We start from the raw sequence: 18,886 nt of genomic DNA, 5'->3' as shown, positions 1-18,886 counted from the left end.
AAGCCTCGATAAACCCGTAAGTCGTCAGCACGTTTTAAAGAAGCAAAATGTGTTCTGAAACTTCGAAGGTAGCTGATATACCGTAATCGTGTTATTGGTGTTCGAAGTCAGATCGAGCCAGGCAGCAAAGTCCAAGAGCAGTTCTTGCCCAAGAAAAATACCCTTTCTTGAGTTGTGGCCCATTTGCCAAGCGTTGCTAGTGTCAAAGTTTGGAAAGCGAGAACTGGCTTTTGACTTATAAAATTTGTCTTGTATTGACTGCCATGTTTTCCCGCGCACGAGGTGTAAACAACCTTCCCGGCATGCATTGCGATCACGTTCTGCTCGCATTTCTTGAACTGGTAACTAGATTGTTTCAGCTTTTTTTATTTAAAGGTAAAAATGGCCAACAAGTAGCGATCGATTGTAACATAGATCTGTGATCCAGGTTGTGTTGATTTTATTTCATATCGGCATGATTTGTAGTGTTTTGAACTTCTGGGATCAGCGGACATGCAGATGTATGGAGACCCGTATGTTGCGCAGAAGGGTTAATTTGTTAATCTGTTAGGCGGTGTGTGACATAAAGCTACGATCGCGTTTGTCGAAAAATATGTATTTATCTCGTGATTTTTAGCCATTTAAGACGTTGCTGTATTTGGAAAAGTGCTTATTTGATGTTTATTTGTTCAGTGCAGATAATCATTGTCCCAGATAACCAAAGTAAGTTCCAGATGTTAACACTATTTTCCGGCCGCCATATTTTACCTATTTAAACCTGAAATCAACATTTTTGAGCTTATACATTGCGTGAAATTAACATTTTGCTGTTTTCTAAGTGAAATCAACATCCTTTCCGTCACGCGTTACGTGAAATCAACATTTTTACGTATTTAGACCTGAAATTAACAATTTTTAGCTTATAAGTTGCGTGAAATTAACATTTTGCCGTTTTCTAAGTGAAATCAACATCCTTGCCGTCACGCGTTAACGTGAAATCAGCATTTTTACCTATTTAGACCTGAGATCAACATTTTTGAGCTTATAAGTTGCGTGAAATTAACATTTTGCTGTTTTCTAAGTGAAATCAACATCCTTGCCGTCACGCGTTAACGTGAAATCAACATTTTTACCTATTTAGACCCGAGATCAACAATTTTTAGCTTATACATTGCGTGAAATTAACATTTTGCTGTTTTCTAAGTGAAATCAACATCCCTGCCGTCACGCGTTAACCTGAAATTAGCATTTTTACCTGTTTAGACCTGAAATCAACATTTTTGAGCTTATACGCTGCGTGAAATTAACATTTTGCCGTTTTCTAAGTGAAATCAACATCCTTGCTGTCACGCGTTAACGTGAAATCAGCATTTTTACCTATTTAGACCTGAAATCAACATTTTTGAGCTTATACGCTGCCTGAAGTTAACATTTTGCCGTTTTCTAAGTGAAATCAACATCCTTGCCGTCACGCGTTAACGTGAAATCAGCATTTTTACCTATTTAGACCTGAGATCAACATTTTTGAGCTTATAAGTTGCGTGAAATTAACATTTTGCCGTTTTCTAAGAGAAATCAACATCCTTGCCGTCACGTGTTAATGTGAAATCAGCATTTTTACCTATTTAGACCCGAGATCAACAATTTTTAGCTTATACATTGCGTGAAATTAACATTTTGCTGTTTTCTAAGTGAAATCAACATCCCTGCCGTCACGCGTTAACGTGAAATCAGCATTTTTACCTATTTAGACCTGAAATCAACATTTTTGAGCTTATACGCTGCGTGAAATTAACATTTTGCCGTTTCCTAAGTGAAATCAACATCCTTGCTGTCACGCGTTAACGTGAAATCAGCATTTTTACCTATTTAGACCTGAAATCAACATTTTTGAGCTTATACGCTGCCTGAAGTTAACATTTTGCCGTTTTCTAAGTGAAATCAACATCCTTGCCGTCACGCGTTAACGTGAAATCAGCATTTTTACCTATTTAGACCTGAGATCAACATTTTTGAGCTTATAAGTTGCGTGAAATTAACATTTTGCCGTTTTCTAAGTGAAATCAACATCCTTGCCGTCACGTGTTAATGTGAAATCAGCATTTTTACCTATTTAGACCCGAGATCAACAATTTTTAGCTTATACATTGCGTGAAATTAACATTTTGCTGTTTTCTAAGTGAAATCAACATCCCTGCCGTCACGCGTTAACGTGAAATCAGCATTTTTACCTATTTAGACCTGAAATCAACATTTTTGAGCTTATACGCTGCGTGAAATTAACATTTTGCCGTTTCCTAAGTGAAATCAATATCCTTGCTGTCACACGTTAACGTGAAATCGGCATTTTTACCTATTTAGACCTGAAATCAACATTTTTGACCTTATACGCTGCCTGAAGTTAACATTTTGCCATTTCTAAGAGAAATCAACATCCTTGCCGTCAAGCGTTAACGTGAAATCAGCATTTTTACCTATTAAGACCTGAAATCAACATTTTTGAGCTTATACGTTGCGTGAAATTAACATTTTGCCGTTTTCTAAGTGAAATCAACATCCTTGCCGTCACGCGTTAACATGAAATCAGCATTTTTACCTATTTAGACCTGAAATCAACATTTTTGAGCTTATGTGCTGCATAAAATTAACATTTTGCTGTTTTCTAAGTGAAATCAACATCCCTACCGTTACGGGTTAACACGAAATCAACATTTAAACCTTTTTTGACCTAAAATCGACATTTTTGAGCTTTTACGTTGCGTAAAATTGACATTTTGCTGCTTTCTAAGAGAAATCAACATTCTTGCCGTCGCGCGTTAACATGAGTCAAAATTTAAGCACTCTTGACCTGAAATCAACAAATTTGAGCTTATATAAGCTGCGTGAAATTGACATTTTGCTGGTTTCTAAGTAAAATCAAAGTCCTTGCGGTCGCGCGGGCCGATCCTTTGTTATAATAAACCGAGGCGAGACTTCGACTTATAGCAAAGGCTTGGCTTGGCTATTATAACAAAGGATCGGCTCTGTTTATCATAACAAAGGCCCGGCTTCGTTTATTTGAAGGACTCGGCGGGAAAAGGGCGTCAGGTATTTTAATCAAAGGTGAACTTTGTCGAAAACGCTCCAAATTTTGCATGCAGTTTCGTTCAGGTATGTTAAGCAATGTCCCGTAGTTTTCGCGCTAAAGTTCGCTTCGTTCTCGAGATATTGCGTATGCAATAAACCACTCGGTTTTTCCAACCTGTGGGCCTTTTTCTTTTATTTCTCGAGAACGAAAAGCAACCCAGCGAAAAAAACTTCAGAGCAATATTTCTCAGGTGAAACGAAGCCCACATGCCAAAATTCAGCTAGTTTTACGCACTTTCAAAAATGGCCGAAAAATCTAGGGGACGTTCTTGCACGCGGCCTTTCAATTGTCTCTTTATCTTAGTTACGAACGTAGTTACAATGTTTACTTCTTTTTTATTGATTTTGTAATCGGACCTTTAAGCGTCACCACACGCATATAAAAGCTGAGTTAGCGTCCCTTTAAAGTAGTTTTTCTTTCCATCTTGCGTGGTCTTGTCAACCTTGAACTCTTGATGTTTTTTGATTTCCTAACCCTTGGCTCAAGCGGAATTGATATGTGAGTACCTTTGTCATTTTGATTAGGTTACGTTTTTTATAGCTATGGGTGAAGGAATACAAAGAAAGATTTGTACAATGTTAATTGATTTATAATCGTCTAAATTAGAAAGTGTTCTGAACGTTACTAGAGTGAACGCCCACCTTTTAGGCTCGAAAGCATTGGGCTGTTAATTGGTTCCTTTTGTTGTGTACTTCTGTGATCGAATCTTATTTAGTATCTTAGCGTAGTATTTACGCTGGTTATTTTTGATGTATTGTTATTCAATGTCGTTATGTTATCGATTCCAAATCGTTAGTTTGTCTTGTGCAAGTTTTGACTATTTGTTACACAACTTTTCCGCTAAATTGATAGAAATTCGTTACATATTGTTATTTCAGTTTACGATCGTTTATGTTGATGCAATAAATTGCCGATAACCGTCAACTTTGGTTTTCTGTGGTTTACTTGTCTACCCTTGAAGATGACCTGTAAAGTAGTCCCACCCACTAGTTTGTCGCGACACGCCTAGGGCTCGTTTTGTTTCGTCTCGTTATGGAATTTGCCAGTCGCTGCAGACGTTACACATGGTAACAAAATTGTTAGATTTGATATAGTTAAATGGAATTTAACATAGTTAACGACTAGGAGCTAGTCTGGTCAGTAGCGTTTTTTATAGGCGGTTGTTAGTGTCTTGGCCGTCTGTGAGCGTTTGGTTAGCGTTTGGTGCGTTCTGTAGCATTTGATATAGTTCGATGAAATTTTACATAGTTTATGACCAGGAGCGAGTCTGGTCAGTAGCGTTTTTGTTGGCGTTTGTTAGTGCCTTGGCCATCTGTTAGTGTTTGTTTAGTGTTTGGTGCGTTCTGTAGCGTTTGCAACAGTCATATGGTCGTGAGAGCCCTAGGGCTGACATTGTCCAGTGGTATTTTTGGTTAGTACGTGTGTTGTCTTCCCATATGCTCGCAGTGTGTTCATTGCTCTGTTAGAGTGGCGTTGTGGATTGAATTATAGTTTAGTGGTTCGCGGCGTTCCCTCCCTATCCCCCTCTTCTTTTCAGCATTTTTTTTTTCCACCAATGCCATCTGGATTGAGTGTGACGGGTGCCTGTAGGGGGCTTGGCGCGGGGGGCTCGTGGCTTGGTTGCGGGTTGGGCAGGCTAGTCGGGTGTTGTAGCGCCTTGGGGATGTGACTGCGGTTGCAGCCCCCAGGCTTGGTGGGCACCTTCCCTCCACTAGCGACTTGGGTGTTAACAGAGTTTTTTGAAGGTTTGGAAATCAGCAGTGCGACAAAGATTCTGTGCAATAGTTTCGAAAATATGAGCGCAGAACATTATCTGAGGACGGCTTAGGGAACACATCTTTTTCGCTCATTTGACGAATTTCACTGCAAACTTTGAGAGCAATTTACATTGGTGATTTGGAGTTACGACTTGAAACGTGTGACAATGTGAAATTGGTAATTGTATGAAATGTTTCCTTCTGCCTTACTTCCCGCAGCTTCTAAAATACAGATCCAAATAGTACGATTTTCAATCAATCAAAGCCAGTGTTTTGGAGTTCATAAGTCTCGAAAACTGCAACACGTACGTCGCTCTTATAAACATGAAGCATTCAACAGAAAGTAAAACACAAACTGGATTTAATAGAACAATCATACCTTGACAAAATACATTCTCGCTCAGGACAAATGTAAATGAGCTAGAAACATGCGTGGGAATCTTGTGTTTAGGTGACGAAATTACCATTCAAAGCAGTCCTTGAGTTTTCTTTCATGCTTTTCGTTTGCCTGCTCCTCCACTTCATATCTAGTTTTCCATTCCTAATATACAAGCAGCTCGTTCGCAAAGAAGCGTTCCCCTTCGTCGCGTGAAATAATCATTGTAAATTTTTCTCAAAGCTCTAAGCAGTGTGTTCACAGTTATCGAATGTGCTTGATTGAAGTTTATTTCAGAGTCTTCCAAATTGAAACTTAACTCTGACTTCAGTGACGAAAAAGAAATGATTCTGAAACAAAATGTGGATGTTTAAGTCCCAAAATACATAGGAACAATTAGTTTTGTCGTCCATTTTCTTGAGCAAATACAGAGAGCTGACTGAGGCGCCGTTGTGTTTGGTTTCTGGGTAGACGTCATCAGCAACTGCCGCCCCAGACGCCCTAAAATGCGGTTGCGCAACACTTCAAGCGCGACTTTGAAAGGGCATAGAAAATCAAGGATTCAACCAAATTCAAATTTTTTTTTCGCCTGAATGCTTTAAATAAAGTGTGGATTTGTTTTAGCGAAAAAACATTTTTGGGGTTAGGTGCACTTTAAGAATACTGGTACCTTCTTGTACATGCACACATTGCTTACGGCAAAAATGGTACTGCTTTAGGTGTGTTTCTGTGGCCATCAGTGATATCAATAATATCCGTGCTCAAAGACTAAAGGCTTCCTGTGATGTCTAGGCTTGAAAAGGTAACCAATACATTATTTAACAAATAAAAAGGCTTGATTGTGCTTTGTTTTGTCGCAAAGCGCACAAAGAAGTGACAAGAAGGTAAAGAAGTGAAGAGGAAGCTCTTGTTTCTCCTTCTTCTTTGGTGCTCTCGTCACTTATTACAACAAAGCATGGTCAAGTCTTTTAAGTACAAAGTCTGAAGGATGGAGAACTATTGAGGTTAGAATATTAAGTGCAGGACTTCGATGAAGCAGTCAGAAAGTCATTAAAACAGCGTTTGCTGGAAGCTCAGATCTTTGCATTGTGTCCACGTTACTAAAGTCACATGGACACCAGGGTATGAAGTGAGTTTGGTACATTCCTGTGTAAGGCACTAGGATTTTTCAGTCTGGGTCCTGAGACCCACATATCTGGCCAAAAAGGATCCCTAGCAGTTTTTGTGGTTCACAATAATTATCAACCTGTTGGAAATTTTGGCATCCAGTCACGAATGTGATCATCTTTTGAGCCTTTAAACAATCCTTACAAATCAATCCTTACAAACTAACCTCTAAAGCGCATTTCTGTGAATAAGCAAACAGTTATAACTGACAAAAGTTAAATTAATTGTTAAGTCAATCAATATCTCCCTGTGTAAATACCATGGGTCAGGTCAGGGCATCAGGCCAGATCGAACTGCATTTGTAATGCTACTGGAAGTGTAACACTTGCATTCTGTTTACTTAATATTAATTTTCATTTTTAGCCTGAGAATAGCCTATACACAAAAATTAATTGTCAATAAGGGTCGAATCAGGCTAGATCGAGCCAGATCAAATTTTATTTGTAGAATTAGCGAAAGAAAAAATATATCCCGTCTACTTGATCAAATGTTACACTTGCATTACACTTGTTTGGTGTGGCAGAATGAAAAGTTACTTGCCTCAGTAGGAAAATCTACTTATCCCAGTGACTGGACGGCACTTTTTTTGAGCCCTGAGTAGCTCTGAATATACATATACAGTACCGCTCACAATTAAGCTAACAGGGAAAGCGTTTGCGATTGGGTATAGAGCCAATACTGAACAGATGCGAGAACATGAATGGAACGGGTACAGAACAGATACCAAACAGAAATGAAACAGATACGGAACAGTAACGGATCACCATAATGGAAAAAAGTATTCTCTAGAACACAAACTACAGTACCGGTCAAAGGGATTGCAGCACCTACACGCGCGTAAAATGCGTTTAGTCTGCGTGTAGTATTCATGGACAGTGTGTGGGCGGTGCACGGACGGTGCGTGTAATTACACGCGTGTTAAATTTACTGATCTGTTAGTTACACGTGTTTGCGTGTAATTTTACACAAATGTGTGTATGTTAATTGGAGGATGAAACCTTTGTTATTCATACACGCTGTTGCGTGTATTTTGCATAACAAAAAGCCACTACTAACTTGTATTCGAAACCCGCGACTCTCACTGTTCACAACAAAAAGTAAATTTAAAAGCCGACAAGCATTGCTAAATTAGTGGACTAGCTCGAGCACCTATCAAACAAAAACCATTTTTAGTCTGTAGCAGTCCGCACTTCTGCTTGACATCTAAACTTAATTCTTAAAGATCTATGAGTTTTCGTTTACCACGTGCTTCCTTCGATGACAGTGAAATTGGGATTCAAACAGAAACTCGCGGACTCTCTCTTAATCTGCTTATTGGCCACATTTCTGCTTAAATGGCAAAGAATCGAAACATTTTTAACAAAATCTAAGCGTTTGTTAATTTTCGATTCATCAGGTTTTCATCCCTGGGTTGAGTCACATTGATAGATCGTAGATTTGGGAAGATTTTGATCACGTGCTAGGCAACGATGTTGAAGAAACAGATCAAATTTCATTTCAATCAGATCAGAACAATATGCTTTCACATAGACAACATTCGCTTCTGAGTACGTAATATTAATGACGAATCTTCAAAGGCTTTTTAAACTTAAAGAAGATAACTGATGTTTAAAAATTCATTGAAAATCTCAAGCGAAATAATGTGTTTTGCTGTTATTTTGTGTCCGTCAAGCCTCACTTGGTCAGTCGCCGGCACCCTTGTTGTTTCTCACGAAAAGAAAAAACACGACGGGAAAAGCTTTTGAACACCGGTAAACTCTGAACGCTTCGGAGAACGAAATATTTTTAATGAATCTTCAAATTGTTTTAAAGTACACTGATTGCTGTGATTTAAAATTGAAAGTGAAATTATGTGTTCATGTTCTGTTATCTCAGTGAATCCTAGCATGCCTGTCAGTCGCTGGCGCCGCTTGTTGAAACTACATGTACAACACAAAAAATACTTTTACTATAAAGCGGTAAGCCGGTTTAAGGAAACTGGTCTATTCTATCGGAAACGTTTGATGACCAGAAGTAAGAAGGCGAAAGACTAAACTGTATCGCAGTAGAGTCCAACACGGTAAATGTTACACGGTAAATGTTTCGCTTTCATTATTTCGTGTCCGTCAAGCCTCAGTTCGTCAGTCGTTGGCGCCCTTGTTGTTTCTCACGAAAAGAAAAAACACAACGGGACAAGCTTTTGAACACCGGTAAACTCCGAATGCTTCGGAGTACGAAATATTTTTAATGATTCTTTGAATTGTTTTAAAGTACACTGATTGCTGTAATTTAAAATTGAAAGCGAAATTATGTTTTTATGTTCTGTTATCTCAGTGAATCCTAGCACACCTGTCAGTCGCTGGTGCCACTTGTTGAAACTGCACGTACAACGCAAAAAATACTTTTACTGTAAAGCGGTAAGCCGGGTAAAGGAAACTGGTCTATTCTATCGGAAACGTTTCATGACCAGAAGTAAGAAGGCGAAAGACTAAACTGTATCGCAGTGCAGTCCAATACGGTAAATGTTACAAGGTAAATGTTTTGTTTTCATTACACGCCCTTTTAATATTTTGTTCTCATACACGCACTTACTGAGTTCCAGTTGAACGACTGCATGTAATTTTACACGCAAAATCACGTCTACTGAGTGAAATTATGCGTGTGCAATTACGCGCATTTTCGTGCATTTGCGTGTAAGGTGGGTGGACACTGCGTGTATTGTGCGTGTAGTACACGCGTGTAAAGTGCGTGTAATGCTGCAGTCCCTTTGGCCAGTACTGTATAAGAGAACACGTTCTTCAGAACGTAAGCTAGTAAGTTACAGTATCAGAGTGCTTACCAGGGGTTTGGAAACAATGCAACTTAAATACACGTTCGTCCAATTTTTGTCTGGCCCGGCGATCTTAAGAAAATTACAGAACAAATCAGCCAATGTCTACTTTCATTTCTCTTTACACACATTAAGCAAGCATCCTCACTGCATCTTGTCCATTTCATGTTCATTGCAGCCATTTTGTTATTGTCAACAAGCCCAAGTTATATCCAAATAAGGAAATGGATGGACAAGTCGAGTTAGACTGGGATTGAAAGGTTTCTGCTTGAAAAGAAACAAAACAAAACCTTGATTTTTTGGTTGTCCTTTATTACGGCGTTGTTCGCCAACTTTGTGGAAGAATCGGCGAGGATAACGTTCAATCTTAACTGAGCGTTTGCCTGTGAAAATAACATTACCAGTCGCTTTGTATCGTTTTGGAAAAAGGCTCACTAACTGGCCTTGAAGTTACAATACCATCTTCTTCCTCTATTTTTTGAGTAACTGGACTCACATTTTCACCACGAAAATGTAAGTTTACTGGTCGTATTCTCGCATAAGGCGACATTTTTAACCCATTTCATGAAATGCTAATTCCTTGGAAGTGCTCTTGCAAATGAGTTTTGGAAACTTCATTCTTCTGAACAGGTTCCGAAAATGCTTACTGATGAAATGCTAACGGAACCAGAACAGAATGGTACAGAACAGATAAGGAAGGTATACGAAACAGATACATAACAGATAGAGAACGGGAAAGGGAACATGTGAGGAATGGCAACAACACGTTTTGTCAAGCGTTCCCTGTTAGGTTTCTTCTGAGCGGTACTGTACATTTGTTTAGTAGTGCTTTAATAAAGCAATTTCTTCCTCTTTTTTTCAGGAACCCTCTTTTTCCAATCTAGCCTCTACATCACAGGAAGGCCTAGAAGAAGTTCCTGGCTTGGGCTTAAATGGAAAGTTTCAGGTGACTCTGCTAAGTAGCGAGTGGCAGTCGTCAAAATGGGGCTCATCGGCCATCAGCAGAGAGCTAGCAATCCAGTTAGCTAAACATCATGATTTGAAAGTGAGTGTTTATCTTCCCCAATGTAGTGCAGATGACAAGAAAGATGCCAGTAGTCATAATGTACAGCTGATTGAAGCAGAGAAATTGCCTGGGTTTGATCCAATTAACTGGTTGACTGTGGCACCTGCAAACCATGTTATGGACTATGTCATAGGGCATGGAGTACTTCTTGGCCGATATGCACAAATTTTTAAACGCCAACACCAATGTAAATGGATTCAGGTTGTTCACACGGCACCTGAAGAACTTGGGAAGTACAAGACATATGCTGATGCCATTTCCGAAGGTGAGAAAAATCATAAAGCAGAGGTTACACTATGTGAGATGGCTGATCAAGTTGTGGCAGTTGGACCGAAGCTGAAAGAGGCTTTCTCTCGTTATCTTCGTTACTGTCAAAAAGATCAAACTGTAGTTAATCTCACTCCAAGCATCTTCTCTGAATTTTCACATGTGAAGCAATCTACTGAAGAAAGAGAAACATTTGATGTTTTAGTGTTAGGGCAGGGCAATAGTGAAGACTTCCAGTTGAAAGGGTATGACATTATTGCAAAAGCAATTGCTCATTTGGGGTTACCCTACCGCCTTATGTTTGTTGGTGCACCCAGTGAAAAAGAAGGTGAAGTAGCCAAACAGTTACTGGACCTTGGTATTAATCGCAATCAGTTAACTGTTCGATGCTTTAATGAAAGCAGAGAGCAGTTAGCCAGATTATTTTGTGAGGTTGATCTGGCTACAATGCCATCAAGAACTGAGGGCTTTGGTTTAGAAGCACTTGAGGCCTTGTCTGCAAGTCTGCCGGTCCTTGTAAGTGGGAACTCGGGACTTGGAGAAGCTCTCAAGAAAGTACCATATGGCTCCCAATGGGTGGTAGATTCAGAAGATCCTCAAGACTGGGCCAATGCGATCAGGACTGTTCAAAGAAAGGACAGAGAGTTACGACTTGAAGAGATCAAACTTCTCTCCGAAAAGTATGCGGAAAAGTTCAGCTGGGACAGACAATGTGAATTGCTTGTAGAAAGGATGCGGAACATCACTCCGGGTAAGTTCTACTGCATCTTGTACGTGTAAGCTTGTGATTGTGAAGTTATTTATTGGGAAAATGTGATTTTAAGTAACATTGTTAAAAGTCACTGACTGTAAATATCGAGAATGGCTGGCCAAGTTGGAAAAATCGAAAATCCTGAAACTTTGCCTAAAGAACGCTTTTAGGGAACCACTTTCGAAAATATTATTCCGATTTTCTTAGAATTTAAAGTCTTTGAGAAATTCGCAAAAAACGGAAAAATAGCTTTTTGCCTCATTAAATATGCAAAAAATATCTGGAAAATTGACAAAGTTCTCGGTATTCGCATTGAATTAATTTACAAAACTAGAACTCAGGGTAAACTTAGCATAAGAGCTTTACTTTTCTTCTATCTAACAATAGGAAGTTTTAAATTTTTCAAGCATTTTGAAGGATTCCGTCGACCGTTGAAGAATTGCCTTCTAAAGCCCCTATGAAAACGGCAAAAATTGCGCAGTTTTACGGGCTTAAAACGCATCTTGGTATGTCCGATATGGAACTAAAACAAGTACTGTGCAAAAGAGTGTTGTTTCTACTATAAAAATATGGAAAAAAATTTCTGGGCAATCGAGGTTCACACCGGTAAAATGCAAAAGTTCGCGACAGTCTCTTCTCAAATTTACATAACGTGGCATGTTCAAAGATCTCTATTGTTGAGCACTTTAGTCTGTTTTTGTTCCATTTGTGGGCCTTGCTTTGTGGGAAATATACAAAAAGAGTTGATCCATGTCATTATTACAACATTGTTTCATTATTTCACTCAAGGTACATAAAACTACAGACAAAGCCCAAAACATAAGTTCAAACACGCTCCATGTATTACGTGACTGGCATCACATAATATTTATTTAACAAATGGTAAACGCCATAGCGTGCACTATTGAGTTATGGATGCACGCGGGAGGTTGCTAAGCACGAAAGAAGCGTAAGAGTCGCACGAGGCGATAGCCCAGTGTGACTCTAGCTTCTTGAGTGCTTAGCAAACCTCCCAAGTGCATCCATAACTCAATAGTACACACTATGGTGTTTACCATTTGTTTTATAACATAACATTGAGACATTGGAACAACAGAAGTCCTTTTATTGAGCTACATCACAAAAAAATGTTCGTGTAGTCTTAAATGACAAGAGAAAACAAGCGCACGAAAATTCATTCATGACAACCAACTGCACACCAGTAACTCGATAAAGTTTCATCTTCAGACAACTGTGAAGACAGTTTCGCATTTCTGGCAGAAGGACGTCGGCCATTACTCTGGAAACAATGTCTGTCAAAAGACTTGCTTTGCAAACATTGGCACACACGTCAGCAGCGTACACCCATGGGCAAATAGTAGACGCTAAATTAACCAATCAGAGCGTGCGCTCTGCTTTAGTTATGTTATAATTTCAGTTAGCATCAAGTGGAATTACTAGATTTTTGAGGTTTAGACACCTACTTATAATAGAGACAAAGTGAAACTGAAACAAAAGAAATTCATTTTTAAATAGTATTCGGTAACCTCTGCTTGGGAGATAAAAATCGGCCGATTTTATTTTTTAGTCGGAAATCATCGGTCGTTTCTTAGGCGCAGGGCCTCTTACAGTACCGCTCAAAAGTAAGTTGCCACCGTCTCGCGAGACGCGTCTCGTTTCTCGCGAGACTCGTCTCGAGAGAAACGAGATGAGTCTCGATAGAAACGAGACGAGTCTCGTTTCTCGCAAGTGCACTGGAAGTACCAATGCTACGCATTGTCGGTATTCGAAACCTGTTTTGTTAATAAGACGTCTGTATCGTATCGTATCGATTAGCGCGGTAGACACGATTTTCATTCTCATCAGCAATGCGTGTGAACCATGTGTTTATTGTAAATTCTCAAGCGTCCAGTATTGTTTCATATACATCGGCCAAACCTTTTTTTATTCCAGCCAGACTTGCTTAACGTTTAGTTTTTGTAAATGCATGCACGATAAAAGTTGAAGGTATGTGAATCGTCGGCAAGTTAGTCACTCGTGTTTACAAATATGTTTTACAGTTGCATTAATTCCCTAAACGTGATTCATACAGTTGATAATCAAAATGTAGTGTTCATGAAACAACATGTGGAGTTTTGTCACCCGATCTACGTGTTGGAAGTTAAAGCAGCGATCGCGATCACTAAGTCAACACAGCAGCGCCGCCTATGTTTTGCCAACTATCGCTCCCAACTGATTTGTCGGGAAACTCGACGAACTTTTTATCCAAAGATTGCGAACATACGAAACGACGCTAAGTGTTCCGTCGAATAATTTAATATTCAAACTTGCGAACACACGCTTTGCACATAAGCCTCGAACTTTTTATTCAAAAGTTGCGAGCACGCCACGCTTTGATCATACTTCACTTCACTTAACATTCGAATAACTAATTTATTCAAACTTGTGAACGCTCGCTTTGCACATGAAATCCGACTTGACTAACTTTTTATTCATATTTGTGTACGCTTGAGAACACACGCTTTGTAAACATAAGGTATCTCGACTACCTTTTGAACACACACTTTAATCACTGAGCCTCGACCAACTTTTTATCCATATTTGTGTTCACACGCTTTTTGCCACATCAAACCTCTAACATTTTATTCAAACTTGTGAACACATGCGACACCACACTTTGATCATGAAACTTCAACTAACATTTTATTCAAACTTGTGAACATGCGACACCACGCTTTGATCATGAAACCTCGCTTACCATTTTATTCAAACTTGTGAACATGCTAAACCACGCTTTGAACATGAAACGTCGATTGCCATTTTATTCATACTCGTGAACATGCTAAACCACGCTTTGATCATGAAACCTCGACTAACTTTTTGTTCATACTCGTAAAAATGCTAAACCACATTTTGATCATGAAACCTCGACTAACTTTTTATTGATACTCGCAAACATGCTAAACAACGCTTGGGCTCTTAATTAATTCATATGTTTGAGTGCGCTAAAATCCGCTTTCTTAGATTGAACCCTGACGGCCAGTTTGTGCGAAACAGTCCAGTTTGTGAAAAAATGAATTCGTCAGTCTTAAAATCGGAGATTCTCACGTGTTCAAGTTCATATAAGAAAGATTGAGAGATAACAACATAGTTTCGTGGATTTGAGCGCGCTCAAGTACAGTATTGCCGTTCGAAGAGAAAAGTTTCCGTTGTCATGAATGTAATTTAGAAAAGATCACGACTCTTAGACTAGCTGGCCAATGTTAATAATAGTTATGTGCAACTGTGGTAATAAAAGTGCGTTTCAGTGTTCAGAAGTCGGATCAGGTATCTTATGGCAGGCCTAGACCGCTGTATCGACCGATATATAAAATGTTTATTCACATACCGCTCGAGATCTTCGTTGTCGAGCAACAAAAATTCTATCTGTTAAAGAGAGTGTATCGTGCCATTGGAAAAAAACGATTTATATCAAATAGAACCGGCGATGTTTTTGCCGCGACGCTTTGCAAAACAAACTTCATTTGCGTATTAAATCAACTGCCACTAGACAGAACTTTCCCTTGCAAAAACATTGAGTTACTGTAAACGTCGCATCACATAAACATTATTAGAAACTCCTGTCTTCAAAGATGTAGTATTTTGCCGTTTGAATAAACGATTTATGCCAAATAGAACTGGAAATATACTTTTAGTGTTTGCCTTGACGTTTCGGAGAACAATAAAAGTTCATTATGTTGTCGACGCGTGCCGCTAGACAAAACTCGCGCTGGCAGAAAAATTTAAAACTACATGTAATGTAAACGGCGCATCTCAGAAACTTTGATAAAAACTCCTGTCTTCAAAGATATCGTATTTCAGTGTTTGAATAAACGATTTATGCCGAATAGAACCGGAGATATCATTTTTTCAACAATTTCCGTGACGCTTTCATGACTCCCATTCACAATTGACTCGCTGGCGCATGCCGAAAGCCGGAACGTTTTTCTCCTACTGTACGCAAAATTAAATGTTTATTTGAGTTAGCGGTTATTGCAGAGCGAGCAAATGTAGGTAACTGAATCATTCAGAGTGAGCAAGATTCGCAAAATCAACTCTTTGCCCCCGTGATCGCACGAACTGAAACGCATGTAACTCTACTTGTAGTTACGTTCGATGTTCGATATTACCTTTATTCGATATGAATCGAGCAAATGATCGATGCATATTTTATGTTGGACGGTCCCATCGATTTGACAACGAACTGCAGAGCGGCAATCGTTACCCGTTACCGGTTTCTTACGCGTAATGTACGCCTCACTAAACGCTTCAGTGATTCTCGAGAGAAACGAGATGCAGCTCGCGAGAAACGAGAAACGTCTCGAGAGAAACGAGACTCGTCTCGTGAGAAACGAGACGAGAGGTGGTAACTTACTTTTGAGCGGTACTGTAACTGGTGAACTAAATGCCACTAACATAAAGTAGTTCGAAATAAATCTGTTCTTTAATACATCTTACCTTGTCTAGTATCTGAGTTACTCGCTTGTTCGCTAGTTAGATTTTTATTTAGGATTGGTTTGTGCACAGCACGTAAGCCAATTCAATGACAAAGTTGCGTAAACAAACTCACTTGTAAGCCAATTTACCGCAAGAAAAAAAGACAAACATGTTATTGTCCTGCTTAGGGTCGGTCCGTATAGTGAAAAACTGTGACCTTGGGCACAGTCACAGTTTCTATATGGACCTCCCAGCCGGCCAATAACATATATTTCTTTATTATTTGGAAACTATTAAGAAACTATTATTAACTATTAAGTAATTGAAGGCACCACCAACAACAAAACAACACTATTAGAAATATATCGAGCAGTCATTCTATGAAGAGACTTTTCAATTTTCGTCAATTATGCAAAAAAGTTCACCTAGCCTTAAAAGCGTTTGTGTTTGCTTGCTTGCGTTCTTACTGCCCAGATCTTTTGTTCCAAATACTGATTGAAGAAGACCAAAAGTTAATCAAAGTATTTATTTCGACCCGATATTGGACAAACTACAACGCCTTTTAAGGTCATTCCAGAACCTGCGCTGAGATTTTTGTGAAACTTTGCCTATTGATTGTTTATATTATAGGAACTTAAATTTTGAAATAAAAATGAGGGGTCCGCATGTTCGTTTAGGAGTAAAAGCACCTTGTTTATACCCATATAAATCCTTATAATAGCACCATGATTGTAGTCATGATTGCTTGCTAAATTCACGTTTCCGACAATTGCTTTTGTTCTACACTGAGAATTGGTCCATATTTATTTTACACAGAGAAATTTATACTCAATTCAAAACAACAGAAAAAAATGATAGGTTACCATACTCATTTGCGAGAACATGACGATTTACCTCTATGGCGAGGTCCAGCTGTAAAGAAAAAGCCGCCATTTTTTAATGCACGCGCGCTAATCATGCGTGAAATTATGCGCAATGCAATACTAGGGAATAACCATAAGCCCGTAAAAGTACGCAATTTTTGCCGTTTACATAGGGGCTTGAATTCTTCGACAGCTGACGGAACCCCTCAAAATTTAATTTAATATAAAGTTTTCAATATGCTTAGTTTATCCCGTGTTCTAGTCTTGTAAATTGTCTCAATGCGAATACCGAACTTCGACTCAAGCGTGGCAGTAGCACGACATTTGAAACCGTGCACTCACTCAGTTCGGCAGGCTGGATTAAAGTCGGCGCGAGTACTTATAACATGGCAGGTCTAATGCGTTCAGCATGGCAGAAGCGTGACTTGGCTTCGAATGGCATGCTCTTGCCATGCACGTGCCGAACTGAACCAGGCACGGCAGAGCCGGGGAAGGGGCTTAAGGCCCCCCCTCCACCTTTTACCACGGTGACAGTTTATTTTGTTTTAGTATGAGGTACAAATGAAGAAATAAAGAAGAAGGAAAAGAAAACAAAAAAAGTCTGGTTGACTACAGATTTACCAAGAATTCACAAAGCTACAACCTCGTACCAAATCTGTAGGAAGCTTTTCATGTTTACATAGTTTTTACCTTTCTGCAGCGTGCATTTCCTTCCCACACACGGGGAGGCTTGTGTAAAAGCGCAGGTCATTCAGTACTAAGGCCGTGATATATCATGGAGGGCTGCGAAAGATGTATCGAGCTCACAATACCTTCAAAATATATTGCTGTAAATGCACTAGAAGTACCTGTCATTTTATACTGAGTTCATCCACTAGGTTGATTTTCTCAAGAACTACACCATGGAGAATGTCAAAAATACCATTTCCGAGCCCCTAGACTTTAAAAGGCTTTTTTAGGGGAGGATGCCCCTAGACCCCTCTACAAACTTGTGCCGGCACCGCTCGTTTTCAAGCCCCACACCTTCCCCCACCTTTCTTTCACTTAAAAAAGGACTCCACCGTCCCTGTGAATTCATATCCTGCTGCATCAGCTGCAGTTGCTTTCTAACATTTAAAAAGGTCTTCAGCAAAGCAAACTTCTTGTGATCTTCTGCGCGAATGGATTAAATTCGACGTTTGAATCTTTCATAGCTTTTAGTCATGCCACTGCTGGGCCAAATTTATTTGAGTATGGCACAGCAGAAGCACGATGTTTGGACTAGGCTGAATTCCAACCGAGGTCAGATCGCGGGATCGACATCAAACAGTCTTACTCTATTTATCAAGAAAACCTGCTTCCTTGGTCTAGCTGGATCACGTTAATAAAGCCTCTTCGTTTCATTTAGTGCTTCTAATTAATCCGTTTTCCATCAAGATCAAAATTGACACACGATGGTTTAAAAAATACTTTAAAGGACCAGACTGTCTGCTTTCGAACATTTGCAGACTAATCGAGTGTATATAAACGGGAAAGACAAACCCTGCTATGTCTCTATTATAAGCAAGTGTCTAAACCTCAATAATCTAGTAATTCCACTTGGAGCTAACTGAAAATAAATATTACGTGATGCCAGTCACGTAATACATGTAGCGTGTTTGAACTTATGTTTTGGGCTTTGTCTGTAGTTTTATGTACCTTGCGTGAAATAATGAAACAATGTTGTAATAACGACATGGATCAACTCTCTTTTTGTATATTTCCCACAAAGCAAGGCCCACAAATGGAACAAAAACAGACTAAAGTGCTCAACAATAGAGATCTTTGAACATGCCGCATTATGCAAATTTGAGAAGAGGTTGTCGCGAACTTTTGCATTTTTCCTGTGTGAACCTCGATTGCCCAGAAATTTTTTTCCATATTATTATAGTAGAAACGACACTCTTTTGCACAGTACTTGTTTTAGTTCCATATCGGACATACCAAGATGTGTTTTAAGCCCGTAAAACTACGCAATTTTTGCCGTTTTCATAAGGGCTTTAGAAGGCAATTCTTCAACGGTCGACGGAATCCTTCAAAATGCTTGAAAAATTTAAAACTTCCTATTGTTAGAGAGAAGAAAAGTAAAGCTCTTATGCTAAGTTTACCCCGAGTTCTAGTTTTGTAAATTAATTCAATGCGAATACCGAGAACTTTGTCAATTTTCCAGATATTTTTTGCATATTTAATGAGCCAAAAGCTATATTTCCGTTTTTGGCGAATTTCTCAAAGACTTTAAGTTCTAAGAAAA

At 39.2% G+C, this 18,886-nt stretch overlaps 1 pseudogene across 1 annotated transcript in view; it reads left to right on the top strand.

The window, feature by feature from the left end:
* Positions 1–5,971: 5,971 nt before the first annotated feature.
* Positions 5,972–18,886, top strand: part of LOC149107241 (uncharacterized) — a 31,826-nt pseudogene continuing 18,911 nt past the window's right edge. Inside the window, exons 1-2 of the transcript XR_016209538.1 lie at positions 5,972–6,041; positions 10,078–11,299. The product of XR_016209538.1 is annotated as an uncharacterized LOC149107241 (transcript). The remainder of the gene's footprint in view (positions 6,042–10,077; positions 11,300–18,886) is intronic.

The sequence above is a fragment of the Orbicella faveolata genome, unplaced genomic scaffold (assembly GCF_042242905.1).
Source record: "Orbicella faveolata isolate gen_17 unplaced genomic scaffold, um_ofav_v1 contig_27, whole genome shotgun sequence".
Lineage (NCBI taxonomy): Eukaryota > Metazoa > Cnidaria > Anthozoa > Scleractinia > Merulinidae > Orbicella > Orbicella faveolata.
This window is presented reverse-complemented; position numbering and strand designations above follow the sequence as displayed.